Source organism: Sorex fumeus, unplaced genomic scaffold, assembly GCF_029834395.1.
Source record: "Sorex fumeus unplaced genomic scaffold, SorFum_2.1 ptg000028l, whole genome shotgun sequence".
Classification (NCBI taxonomy): domain Eukaryota; kingdom Metazoa; phylum Chordata; class Mammalia; order Eulipotyphla; family Soricidae; genus Sorex; species Sorex fumeus.
The window spans coordinates 15,202,084-15,215,510 of record NW_026606085.1 but is presented as its reverse complement, the minus strand read 5'-3'; the positions used below and the strand labels follow the sequence as shown (position 1 = coordinate 15,215,510).

Genomic DNA, 13,427 nt, shown 5'->3' with positions numbered 1-13,427 from the left:
TGTGACCCAAAAAGCAAAATAATAATAATAAAAGAAGTAATAGAGACAGGGTAGGGCTCAGGCCTGAGGGTGCGCCTCCGGTCATTACTGGGAACTGGAAAGAGAACGTAGTAAGTATCCATTCTAACCCTCAAGCAACTGACTATATTTAAGTAAGCATCTCTCCAGTGCCACACAGAACATCATGTTGAAACACCTGATAAAACGCAAAAGCTTTCATGACATCACACTCTTGGTCTTCAGCCAAAGACACCCCAAGAGGCAGAGGAATAGTATGACTGGGTAAGATACAACCCTTGTACACCACCCCTGTTCAGTTTCTAGTGCACATGGTATCACCAGATGTAGCCCTGGAGATGGGAAAATGCTGGGAGGGTGGGGGTGATGGGGGAGGGGGGGGAGGGGGCCTAATCCCCAGAACACTGAGCTAATAAGCACAATTTGGGATATTAAAGGGACAAAAAAACTTTCCAAGTTTAATGTGTAAGTGGTTAATACAAAAGATAAAAGCCAACGTTCTCTTTCCAATATCTCTCCCCTTGGTTCTGAGCACTAATCTGGTTTGCTGTTCACTTCCTCCTCTAGAATGCCTGTAGAATGGGCACAGAGATCTGTGATGTTATTTACTGCTGAGCACCTCTTTTTACATGTGACAGGAAGGACAGAATCATTTCCAATGGCTTATAGAGAAATGGGAGGAGCCCAGGCAAATGAACTGTAAAGGGATGTAGTATATTCCCTGCAAAAATAACTGAGGACAGGGGAAAGGACCCTGCTCCTGGCTTAGTTTATCACCATAACACACCATGTCTAGAGCAGGAGTCAGTTCCACCCCCAAGGCCTGGTTGAAAGCCCCTACTGTCACAGAATAATGTGACCTGAGGAAAGGAAAGAGGTGCTAAGCAGAACCCAGGCTCTGGTGCTCACTCCTCAAAAGCCAATTACTAGAGAGAAAAGATATGATGAGAGGAAAAGAGTTTACTCTGAGGCTAGTAACCTGGGAAGATGTGTGCCTCAAAAAAAACCATCTTTCTCCTGGGTGGAGCTATAGGCTTATATAAAACAGGTTAGAGAATAGCACTGTAGCACTCTCCTCCCATTGTTCATCGATCTGCTCGAGGGGGCACTAGTAACATCTCCATTGTGAGAATTGTTATTGTTTTTGGCATATGGAATACACCATGCGGAGCTTGCCAGGCTCTGCCTTGCGGGCGGGATACTCTCGGTAGCTTGTCAGACTCTCCAAGAGGGACGGAGGAATCAGACTCAGGTAGGCCGCATGCAAGGCAAATGCCCTACTCACAAAATAAGTTAGAAGAAACACATGGCTATGGGCAGAGCAGAGGGAGTCCTGTGACCCGGCAGACTAGCGGAGTGGGGAAGAAACCCGTGGAGGGTGGTGGTGACACGATCAGGGTCCAGCTTCCTTTCCCAGTCTATACAGTCAGTCACCCTGAGGAGTATGGCAGTGATATGGTCGGGGCCAAGCATCCTTTCCCAATCTATAAAAAGTCACCCTGAGGAGGACGGTGGTGACATCATCAGGGGCAAGCATCCTTTCCCAGTCTACATAGTCAGCCACCCTGAACAGGATGGCGGTGACATGGTCGGGGCAAGCATCCTTTCCAGTCTACATGGTCACCCTGAGGAGTCCTTCCAACAGGTCTGCTGTGGTCTCTTCTCCAAGGCAGGTGCACATCCTTGGGGAGGGGAAGGAGCGTTCTCAGAGGGTCTCTTGTTTTCTCTCCCCACCTCCACACCTATCTAACTGGACCTGTTCCAACACTAAACGCATAGCAGGAGAACATCTCTTAGGACTAAGGGACAGGGAAGCCCAGGAGAGAACTGTCTATGTGAAGCATAAGATGGCGTCGCTAATCCTCACTTACCTGTACATGCACGAACAGGCTTCTCCGCACTGCGCTGTTGATTCATTCGTGCCAAATCCAGACTCGGGAAGTATCGAGACAAAAAAAAGTGGTGGGGGGGGGGAATAAAAACCACACATGGAGGAGTTAATAAGGCCTGGGAAGGTGAAGGTAGAAGTAACTTGCCCTGGTGAAATCAATGCTGATGCACTCCTTGAGCTGTGTAATGCAACAGGAAGATCTCCGAAAATAAAGTTTGGGAGTCTAGAAGAATATGAAAATCGTGAGAGGGGAAAGGGAAAGGACTTAAAACTGTTTTTAAAATAAATGCAAATCTTGCACTGTGGGAGGTTAAGCAGGAGAGTTGGAGAGCACAAATCTTCCCATAAAACATTCCTGTGAACACAGTGTACCTGGGAAAAAGAAGTCTCGGGCGCCAGGGAGCCAGCTCTAGGGACAGGAGCATGTACTTTGCATGCAGCATCCCCGGTTCAATTCCCACTCTCCCTGTGCTCCCACATACACTGCCAGGTGCTCAGGGAGGAATTACTCCTGGTGGTGCTCAGGGGACCATATGGGATGCCAGGAACCAAACCCAGGTCAGCTGCGTGCAAGGCAAACTCCCTACCTGCTGTACTATTGCTCCTGCCTCCTACCCAGTGATTCTTGCTCAGCAGGACTGTCCTTCAGCTCCAGGCCCGGGGCCACCCAGGAATCTCTAGGGGCCTTTGGGACCACACCTGGCAGTGCCTCACAGCCTCCAGGGCTGCACCTGGAGGTGCACCCATGCTTAGGGGACAATATGGTGCTGGGAATCACACATGCCAGGCATGCGCTCTAAGTGCTCTACAATCTCCCCACCCCAGGGGCTTGAGTTCTTGACCAGGACTCTCAGAAACATGCTTTCGGGCTTCGGAGGAGACTCGCATACTTTGGGTTGTGTGGGGAGGGGGTGGGGGGGGCGGGGAGAAGGGGATGATAACACACCTTCCATCCTCATCCTCACTGTTCTTACCACCTGCCCAGGCTGCTGGCTGAGTTTTCTGGGGGCATCCATCTCTTGACCATTCGGAATCCTCTCATGTTCCCCATTTCTGTGGGTACCGGGTTTTTCTTCTTTGGGTTTCTATTCTTCATACAGACCAGAAATTGAACAAGCTCCAAAGATGAATCTAGATTGGTTACAGGCCTCAGTAGCTTCCCTCCCTCCACAGACTCTCACTGATGTACGCAATTTAGGCCTATCTAATTAGGCGCAGATAGGCTTCCTCCAGGGCACTGGCCAGCCCTGGCCAGGGGACATTCAGCAGTGTGGCAACAGTCTGGTTGTGCAGCTCAGGGTTGAGTATCCAGTGCAGGGAGACAAAGGACACTAATGCTCAGGACACGCCTCTGCCCCACCTCCTACCAAGAATTACCAGACAAAAGGATCCAGAGTCAAGGCCTAGAGACTGAATTAGGCTAAATATGGGCTGGAGCAATAGCCCAGAGGGTAGGGTATTTGCCTTGCACGCGGCCGACCCAGGTTCAATTCCTCCGTCCCTCTCGAAGAGCCTGGCAAGCTACCGAGAGTATCCCCCCTCCCCCACATGGCAGACCCTGGAAAGTGCCCTGTGGTGTATTCGATATGCCAAAAACAGTAACCAGTCTCACAATGGAGACGTCACTGGTGCCCACTCGAGCAAATTGATGAACAACCGGATGACAGTGCTACAATGCTATCCACAAGGGGGCCAGAGAGATAGTAAGTGGGTAGGGCGCCTGCCTTGCACTCAGCTAACCCAGCACCCCTCTATAGGCCCAAGCGCACAATCAGGAGTGATCCCAAAGTGCAGAGCCAGGAGTAATCCCAGAGCACGAAAAACAACAGGAGGACAGTGCTACAGTGCTATGTAAGGAAGAGCAGCAGAGGAGAGCAAACATTGGAATGCAGCTGACCAAGCCAGAAGCAGGGCCAAAAGGAAAACTCTTGGGAAATTACTGAATCAAAACACAAACTTGAGGGCTGGAGAGATAAAACAGAGGGAAGTGATCAATCCCTGAGCGCTTCCAGGTGGGACCCAAACACTTAAAAATACATAGTTTAATAAAAATGTTTAATCTATAAATTAATGTTTAATGTTTAATGTAAAAATATAAATTATATTTATTTTTAAATGTTTTGGTTTAAAAAAAAAAAACTTCAAACCCAAGATTGTTCACTTGTAGGAGCCAACTCATCCTTTTATTTATTTGGTTTTGGGAAAGCTCAAAGAAGCTCAGGGACTACTTCTGGTTTGGTGCTCAAGGGGTCATTTCTGGTGAAGCGTGGGTGACCATATGCAGTGCCAGGATCAAACTCAGGCTGGCTATGTGCAAGGTTAGTGCCTTACCCACTATACTATCTCTCTGTGCCCCCCCCCCGCGCCAACATCCTCCTTTATTTTAATGTTTGGAGTATCACTGTAGCATTGTCCTCCCATTGTTCATCGATTTGCTCAAGTGGGCCCAGTAACGTCTCCATTGTGAGACTTATTGTTACTGTGTTTGGCATATTGGATACATCATGGGTAGCTTGCCAGGCTTTGCCGTGTGGGCGAAATACTCTCGGTAGCTTGCCAGGCTCTCCAAGAGGGGTAGAGGATCGAACCCGGGTCTGCCAGGTCCACTGCATGCAAGGCAAATGCCCTACCCACTGTGTTATCGCTCCAGCCCTACTGTTTGGAGTAAACCTGTAGAAGAAAGCACTGGATTCTTGTTTTGTTTACTGGTTCCTGGGCTACACCTGGCGATGCTCAGGAATTACTCCTGGCAGTGCTTGGGGAACCATCTGGGGTGCTGGGAATCAAACCTGGGTCGACCACATACAAGATAAGCGCCCTCCCCACTATACTATTGCTCTGGCCCCTGAAAAAGAAAGAGTTATGAAATATCCTTCTAAGCTTATGCACCCAGGTGAAATTAGGAAAGAAAGAAAAGAAAAGAGAGGAAAGACAAAGGGAGTGACGGAGGGTCAAAAAGTCACATGGGCACCAGAGAAAGACCACAAGTTGCTACCACAGCTGGATTCTTTCAATCTACTAGTTAGGAATCTCTGGAATTCGCACTATCAGAGAGGAGAAAGTACAGAAACCAATTTTTCCTTAGGAAACATCAATATTCACCCAAAAGATGAATTCAACACAGCAAAATTTTACAGGCCAGAGAGCTAGTACAGCAGGTAGGGCATTTTCCTTGCACATAGCCAACCCGGGTTCAGTCCTTGGCATCCCATTTGGTCTCCCAAGCACTGCCAGGAACAATTCCTGAATGCAGAGCCAGAAGTAACCTCTAAGCATCGCTGGATGTGCCCGAAAACAAAACTTTTAACATCATATACACAGAAAAATTAAAAAGATTTTTAAAACATAACATAAAAAAGCACAAACCATAAAAGTAACATCTGACACATATGATCACATTAAAATTTAAAACTTTCATATATCAAAAAATACCATAAGCAAAGTGAAAAACACAGCACAGAATGAGAGGAGATATTTGCAATTCAAAATGCATAAAATTAACAAAGAATTATTATCCAGAATCCAAACTCCTACTCAGAATTAAAACTTTGCATAGAATGGTAAACACAAAGTTTATGGAAATGATTATTGGTGAAAAGCAGGCTTGGGTCTAATGGAGCTCAAATATATATATATAATGCTTTGTTTCTTTTTTAAAAATCAAAAGCAAATGAAGACAAACAAGACAAGTTTGAGTGGTAGGAACATGAATATTTTTATCCTCTACTATCTATATATTTCAAGTATGTTTCACAAGAAAAAAAATTGTGAACTCCTGCAAAACATGAAGAAGAAAAATGGGCAAGGACTATGCTGAGCAGAAGAGGAAGCCCAAACTCAATGAACCAGTGGAAAACAAAGGTGCTCCAATACGAGAAATACCAATTAAATAATGACTGCAAACTGGCACTTACCTATACCACTCTTGGCAATGTGAATGAGGAAGATAATTAACAAACTTGTAGAGGAGAAACATATCTGTGAGTGTTTAGTGAGACCAATAGAGAAAACTTCTCAAGTTCCCTGAGTTTCAGTAATTCCATTTTTTTTTCTTTTGTTCTCCTGGTCTAGAAGTAGCAAGCCATTTCTCTTCATATTGACTGAGTTTCTTTTTTGCAGATTTTTCAGTATTTATGTTAATAATTATTTATACTCCCGTTGATCGTCGATTTGCTCGAGCGGGCCCAGTAACGTCTCCATTGGAGACTTTGTTGTTACTGTGTTTGGCATATCGAATACTCTCGGTAGCTTGCCGGGCTCTCCGAGAGGGGCGGAGGAATCGAACTCGGGTCGGCCATGTTGGCCGCTTGTAAGGCGAACGCCCTACCCGCTGTGCTATCGCTCCAGCTTCAATTTAAATTCTACCTATTAAAATATAGTGGCGTAGGGGCTAGAAACGTAGTACAGCAGGTAGAGCATTTGCCTTGCACATAGCAGACCTGGGTTCTATCCCCAACACCCAACATGGTCCTCTGTGTCCCATCAGGAGTAAGCCCTGAGCTTACTGGCCCCAAAACAAAACAAAACAAAACAAAGATGAACTCTGTTGGGACTGGAAGGTAGTACAATGGTCAGGGGGCTCCTGTTCAATCCCCAGCACCACCTGGTCCCGCGAGAATCACCAGGTTCAGTCCTGGAAGGCCTGAGCACCGCCAGGGCGATCCACAAAACCCCCCGAAGTGGATTAGGTGCCTGAGCAGCACCACAGCCTTGAACCCTTGGTTAAACACCTGGACCAGTCAGCTGAGAATCTATGGTGGGGCCCCTGGGACTCCTGAGCACCTTTAGAAGGTACCAGCCTCCCAAATTAACTTCACAGGACAGGTTATGCAAGGAGAAGAAATTAAGTATTGATAACCTATTTAAGGCAAGAAAAGGATACTACATTTAATTTGGGGTTTTCTTTTTAAAGTTTTTTTTTAATTTTTTATTTTTAGTTTTGGGTCACACCCGGCAATGCACAGGGATTACTCCTGACTCATGCACTCAGGAATTACTCCTGGCGGTGTTCAGGGGGCCATATGGGATTCTGGGGATTGAACCTGGGTCGGCTATGTGCAAGGCAGACACCCTACCCACTGTGCTACCGCTCCAGTCCCTAAAGTTTATTTTAATGCAGAAAAAAATCCACAACTCTTGATACAATTCTATAATTATACTTCCGTAGATAACAAAGTTGTGATTTTGTTTTTAAGGGGGGAAAAACGACTCAGGCCAGCAGGATGCTGAAAAGGGGAAGTGGCCCAAGGCTGGGAGATGGCTTTGTGTGTCAGACTCGGACCAATAGTCAGTGGCTCCCAAACACAGCCCCCTCCTTAGTTTCGTTCAATCACTCTGGGCTCTGCTCTTGGGAATCACTCCTGATGGTGCTCGGGGTCCAAACGGGAGGTCAGGTAGCCAAGTGCCAGATTAAGTGAAATGAGTCAGAAAGAGAGGCAGACATAGAATGACTGCACTCATTTGTGGAGTATAAAGTAACATAATAGGAGACTAACACCTAAGTAGAGATAAGGATCAGGAGGATCGCCCCATGGCTTGGAAGCCAATCTCATGTGCTGGGGGAAAAAGCAGAATAAGTGCCAGGGAGTGTGGCTCCTGCCTCCTCCCTCCTATGGGTGGTCTGCATTCCACTCTAAAAGGCCTCTCCTGAAGCTACTCTCTCCAGGTTCTGGAACATCTTCTTCCCTAGGATCCTCAAAGCTTGCTACCAACATCTCCGAGGTCCTACACCCTAGCCAACTAGCTTTTCTTTACCTCAATATTTCGACCATCTATGTACGTGACTGCTCCCTGCCACCAGGCTGATCCCACTGGTTCCAAACCACCATTTGTTCTCGCAGAAGCTGGTGGATTTATTTATTTTTTTTATTTTAGAACTTTTTTTTAACGAATTACTGTGAGTACAGTTACAGACTTACAAACTTTCATGATTGCATTTCAGTCAAGCATGTTCAAATACCCATTCCTCCACCAGTGCCCATTCTCTACCACCAATGTTCCTAGTATCCCTCCCCCACCCATCCCTTCCCAACCCCTGCCTCCCTCTTACTCTCTCTCTCTCCTTCTGGGTGTTATACGCAGGTACTAAGCGGTCATCATATTTGGTCCATTGTCTACTTTCAGCATGCATCTACCATCCCATGCAATCTCTCCAACTATCATTTACTTAGTGGTCCCTTCTCCATCCCAGCTGCCTTTTCCCCCAGCACATGAGATTGACTTCCAAGCCATGGGGCGATCCTCCTGACCCTTATCTCTACTTAGGTGTTAGTCTCCTATTATGTTACTTTATACTCAGCACAGCGGTAGGGCGTTTGCCTTACAAGCGGCCAACATGGCCGACTCGAGTTCGATTCCTCCGCCCCTCTCGGAGAGCCCGGCAAGCTACCGAGAGTATCTCGCCTGCACGGCAGAGCCTGGCAAGCTCCCCGTGACGTATTCAATATGCCAGACACAGTAACAACAAAGTCTCCAATGGAGACGTTACTGGGCCCGCTCGAGCAAATCGACGATCAACGGGAGGGCCTTTACCTTTTACCTTTACCTTTATACTCCACAAATGAGTGCAGTCATTCTATGTCTGCCTCTCTTTCTGACTCATTTCACTTAGCATGATACTCTCCATGTTGATCCATTTATATGCAAATTTCTTGATTTCATCTTTTTTTTTTAAGAAACTCATTTCTTTTCCATCAACCTTATTTTCATTTCCCATTTGAGTCTAGAAGAACAGCTTAAGACCATTCGGTGGTGGTTCCAACCCACTCAGTGGCCTGAGCAGTGGGAGCTGCATACCATTCTTCTGTGGCAGACTGAGCACTCCAATATTCAGTAGGGAACTGCTGAATGGGCACAGAGGGCACCTGCACCCCTTCAGACCAGTCTGCAACCTCAGGCTGAGTTGCGGTGAACTCCGGAGCTGGGACAGTCCATTCACCCTGGAATTCCTCCTTAGTCACGGCCTTCTCAGCAGCAGCCTGCTCTTCCTTTTCAATCTCCTCAGGATCTCTGTAGAAGTAGAGATCAGACATTACCTCCCATGGGTGTTCACGGGAGATGGTACCTCGCATGCACTGAACCTCCCGGGCCAGCATCCACTGCATGAGACCCACAGAGTGAGCTCCCTTGTTGTTGCAAGGGATGGCAATGTCTACATAGCACAGAGGAGAGTCTGTGTTACACAGAGCAATGGTAGGCGGGTTAACGTAAGATGCCTCCATGAAGGACTGGTGGTCAGCCCTGGGATCAGTAACCACCAGAAGTCTCAGCTCCCAGAAAGCCGCCTGATTTGGTTGGTGAAAGTTCCAAGACTGAAGCGGCCAGCGATTGGAGTGGCACCCGTGGCAGCAGTGAACTTCAGCACAGCACGCTGGCCAGTATTCCTGGAGGAGATCACACTGACATCAGCTGGGTTCTCAATGGCAACCATGGCACGAGATGCCAGCAAAAGCTTCTCCCAGGTTCTCTTCAAATTTATGATGTAGATGCCATCACTTTTCCTTTTGTAGATGTACTGTTCCATCTGCAAGTCCAAGTTGGTGCCACCTAAGTGGGTGCCTGCTGCAAGGAATTTGAGGACATCCTCCTCCTTCACCTGCAGGACATCGAGGGCTCTGGACATTGTGAAATTTCCCTTTAAGTTATGACGGGAATCGTGAACAACGCCGTATGGATCCCTCACTGGACAGCACAGAAAAGCGAGTTCATCTTTTCTATTCAATTCCTCCGCCCCTCTCGGAGAGCCCAGCAAGCTACCAAGAGTATCTTGCCCACACGCCAAAGCCTGGCAAGCTACCCGTGAGGTATTTGATATGCCAAACACAGTAACAAGTCTCACAATGGAGATGTTACTGGGCCCGCTCAAGCAAAATGATGAACAACAGGAGGATAGTGCTACAGTGCTACATCTTTTCTAAGAGCTGCACAGTATTCCATTGTGTAGATGTACCAAAGTTTCTTTAACTAGTCATCTGTTCTCAGGCACTTGGGTTTTTTCCAGATTCTGGCTATTGTAAATAGTGCTTCCATGAACATACAAGTGCAGATGTCATTTCTACTGTATCTTTTTGCATCTCCAGGATATATTCCCAGAAGTGGTCTTGCTGGGTCAAATGGGAGCTGGCGGATTGAGACCGCACTTGGCTATGCATCTCATCCTCATGCTTCAGTCACTCTGTGAGACCCGCTGCTCTCTGTGAGTCTGGAAGGAGCAGAGCGCGCGCCAACAACTCCTGTTTCTCTCCTGATGGCTGCACACCTGAGAATAAACCGGTCAGCCAGAATGTACAGCAGTAGGGCATTTGCATGCAGTCAACCCAAGTCTGATCCTTGACACTGCAGGGGATCCCCCAAGCCTCATCAGGAATAGTCCTTGGGCACAAAACCCAAAGTAAGCCCTGAGCACAGCCAGGTCTGACCCAAACCAGACAAGACAAACAAAGACGTGTGATTGGACTGGGGATGGAGCCCAGAGGAGCGAACAAGCTAGTGTGGTCCCAGGCTCCCACAGAACTGACACGTTCTCCCTTCCATCCACTGCCATTGGCCAGAAGAGCCTATGACTGGAGTATTTCCCCTCAGAGGGAGCCTCTGAAAGGGCAGGGTGAAGGGAGCTCCGTGTTTCACCGATAGCCCAGCCTTCAACTTTACAGTTTAGTAAATCCACCTCCAAGTCCTTACTTCGGCGTCACATGTGCTTCCTTCCAGACCCCATAAGAATAAAACCAGGGGCCTCCAGTGATAGCACAAGAAGTAAAGTACCTGCCTTGCATGCAGCTGGCCCTGGTTCAATCCCTGGCACCCAAGAACTGCCAGGGGTTATCCCTGAGCAGAGTCAGGGGTAAGCAAGGGTATTTCCAGATGTGGCCAACCCTCCCCCACACCACAATGAATAAAAACCAAGAAGGGTTGAAGAAAACAGCCCTGTCCAAAGCATGATTCTCATATTCTGCTGTGCACATATTGAAGCACCCACCCGAGCTCTTCCAGCAGGAAACAGGCCACGGTAATCCCTGGCATTCAGGCTGCCATCACAGAGATTCAGTTTGGCACAGGTGGTGGGCCACAGAAACGCAGGACTGTGGTAGCTGGTTGCCATGGCGACAGCAGAGCTTAGAAAAGTGCAGGTGACCTCAGCCGGCTGCTTCTGTGGGCTCCAAGAGTAAACAGGGGAAGGGACAGTGAAGTCTTCAATGCCCAGCTCAGCACCATGGCAACACAGGAAGCCCCGAATGGGGTCCAGGTGGGCCTCTGGGCTTCCCGGACAGCCCACAAGTCTAGAGATGCCTTTAATTTCGTGGGTAAAAGGTAAAAGGTAAAGGCCCTCCCGTTGATCGTCGATTTGCTCGAGCGGGCCCAGTAACGTCTCCATTGGAGACTTTGTTGTTACTGTGTTTGGCATACCGAATACTCTCGGTAGCTTGCCGGGCTCTCCGAGAGGGGCGGAGGAATCGAACTCGGGTTGGCCATGTTGGCCGCTTGTAAGGTGAACGCCCTACCTGCTGTGCTAACGCTCCAGCCCAATTTCGTGGGTGCATAGTGGCAATCCCGCTATTCAAAAGTGTCCTCTCAGTTTCTCCCACTAAGTGGCGAGTCCTGGTGCCATGTGCGCCTTCCAACACAGGAGCTGGGTCTGCAGGCCTGAAGGGGCCTGCCGGGCACCCTGCACCCCTGCCTGAAGGTGAGCACCTTTCAGCGACAGCAACTCCCCTTCTTGTTTTCTGCCCTCAAGGAGAAGCCCATACCAGCAGAGCTGGACTCTGGAGAGGGCCAGGGCTCAGGAGATGGACTAGCTGGGACTGCACCCTTGCCAAGGGGAGGGTCCCTGTTGGGCTGAAAAGGAACAGAACCACCACCAGTGGGCACAGGGGCAAGGACACCCACACCAGCGAGGTGGACCTGCAGCAGGCACGCAGACTCCTGAGGGTGACATGGACGCAGGTGGGGATTCTCCCGAACAGGACCATGCCAGAGACAGTCCTGAGGGGTGGCTCTGGGGACTGGGGGGCAACCAGCCAACAGCAGGGAGAGGCAGCCTGGGCATGGTTGCCGCTACCACTGAGTAGAAAGGTGGGATTTCTGTGCCTGCCCAGAGGTGGAACAGACCCTCCTGCCCTGTCCTGTGTCCCAGCCTGTTCCTGCTTAGTTCCACCTGTGCACATAGAACACAGCTCGGGCCAGCTCTCAGGCTGAAGGGCTGGGGGCATGGCGCCATGGGGGGCTTTCAGTTGGCCACGCGAGGGGTGTCAGGCTTGCTTGGTGCTTCCCACTGGGCTACACTGCATATCTCTCTAACACCACACCGGAAGCAACCCACCTGCCCCCAGTGGGGCTCCTGCTCGGTCACTCCTTCCCAGTGCCAGAGGGAGCTGCAGGCTTGGGAGGGGGCGGGGGCAGGCGCGAGGCAAGGGACTAATCGTATTAATGAAAATGGCAAACACGCACCCTTTCCATCTGGTAGCACAAAAGGAGACGGCAGGGGAATGCAATCACCCACTCCAGGAGCGAGTAAAATATTTGTCAGGTTTAGCAATAAAACTAATATCCCCGCCTCACTAATGAGATGAATACAAATTGCCTTTCCTGGTTGCAGAGGAAGAACCTGTCAGGTTCAATCCCGAGGGGCGTCTCCGCAGGCATCGCTGCTGCCCAGGCAGGCATTTTCCACGTCTGCAGATGCCAGGCAAGACTAGGAGGGTTGGAGGGGGAGTGCCGTGCCAAGTGTGGGTGACGCATCCCTGACATTACAGACGGGGCTGGGGGGGCAGGGGATGTCCATTAGCAGCTGGGCTCCTATGATGCCGGAGGCCCCTGGACAGAGCCAGCCCAACACAGCCCTCCGCACCCCGGTCTGCCTTTTCCCCGCCATCTGTACCTTCCAGGTCTCTCGCCGCAAGTGGTTGTGGCCCACTTACAGCCAGCTCTTCCTGCAATTTCCGACATTTTTTCCCTTTATAAAATTTGTATATAGCAAAAGTCGGGTTTGCTTTAGGCTGAGCATATGCTTCCTATTTATTGGAATAAGTTTTCTAGTTCCTTAGCATTCTGCTCGCTGATATTCCGTATGTTAAAAATAACTCTGCTTTTTCCCCCGATACTCGGTCGTAGGCAGCCCCAGTTTTCCTCTATAGTTTTTTTCTGGGTGGAAACCAGAACCTGCTCTCCACAGCCCGGGGGAGTACTCTCTACCTTGGGAGAAAAAATGACCTGATTTCCCACCCAGGAAGACAAATACGGGTTTCTTACTCACTGCCCGTCTCACAGATGATGTCGTCACACAGCCTGATTCCAGGGAGCAAAGACCCTCAGTCTAGAGAGGGAAACAGAAGCCTCCCCAGGCTTGTGCAAGGGAGAGCCCTGGAGCAGAACCACAGGGAAAGGGTCTGGCCACCCCCATAATGGGGCTCCTGGGGAGAGCTCAGAGGCACCTTCCGGGGGCAGCTGTCAGAAGCCCCTTGGCAGCCCCCCATGCCGAGCCCACAGCTAGAACAGCGTCTGTGACTTCCCTCAGGTTCACTGA

The 13,427-nt window shown here is 49.3% G+C and overlaps 1 pseudogene; it reads right to left on the bottom strand.

Moving 5' to 3' along the window:
* Positions 1-8,643: 8,643 nt before the first annotated feature.
* LOC130024299 (40S ribosomal protein SA-like) lies at positions 8,644-9,587 on the bottom strand (annotated as a pseudogene).
* Positions 9,588-13,427: the final 3,840 nt, after the last annotated feature.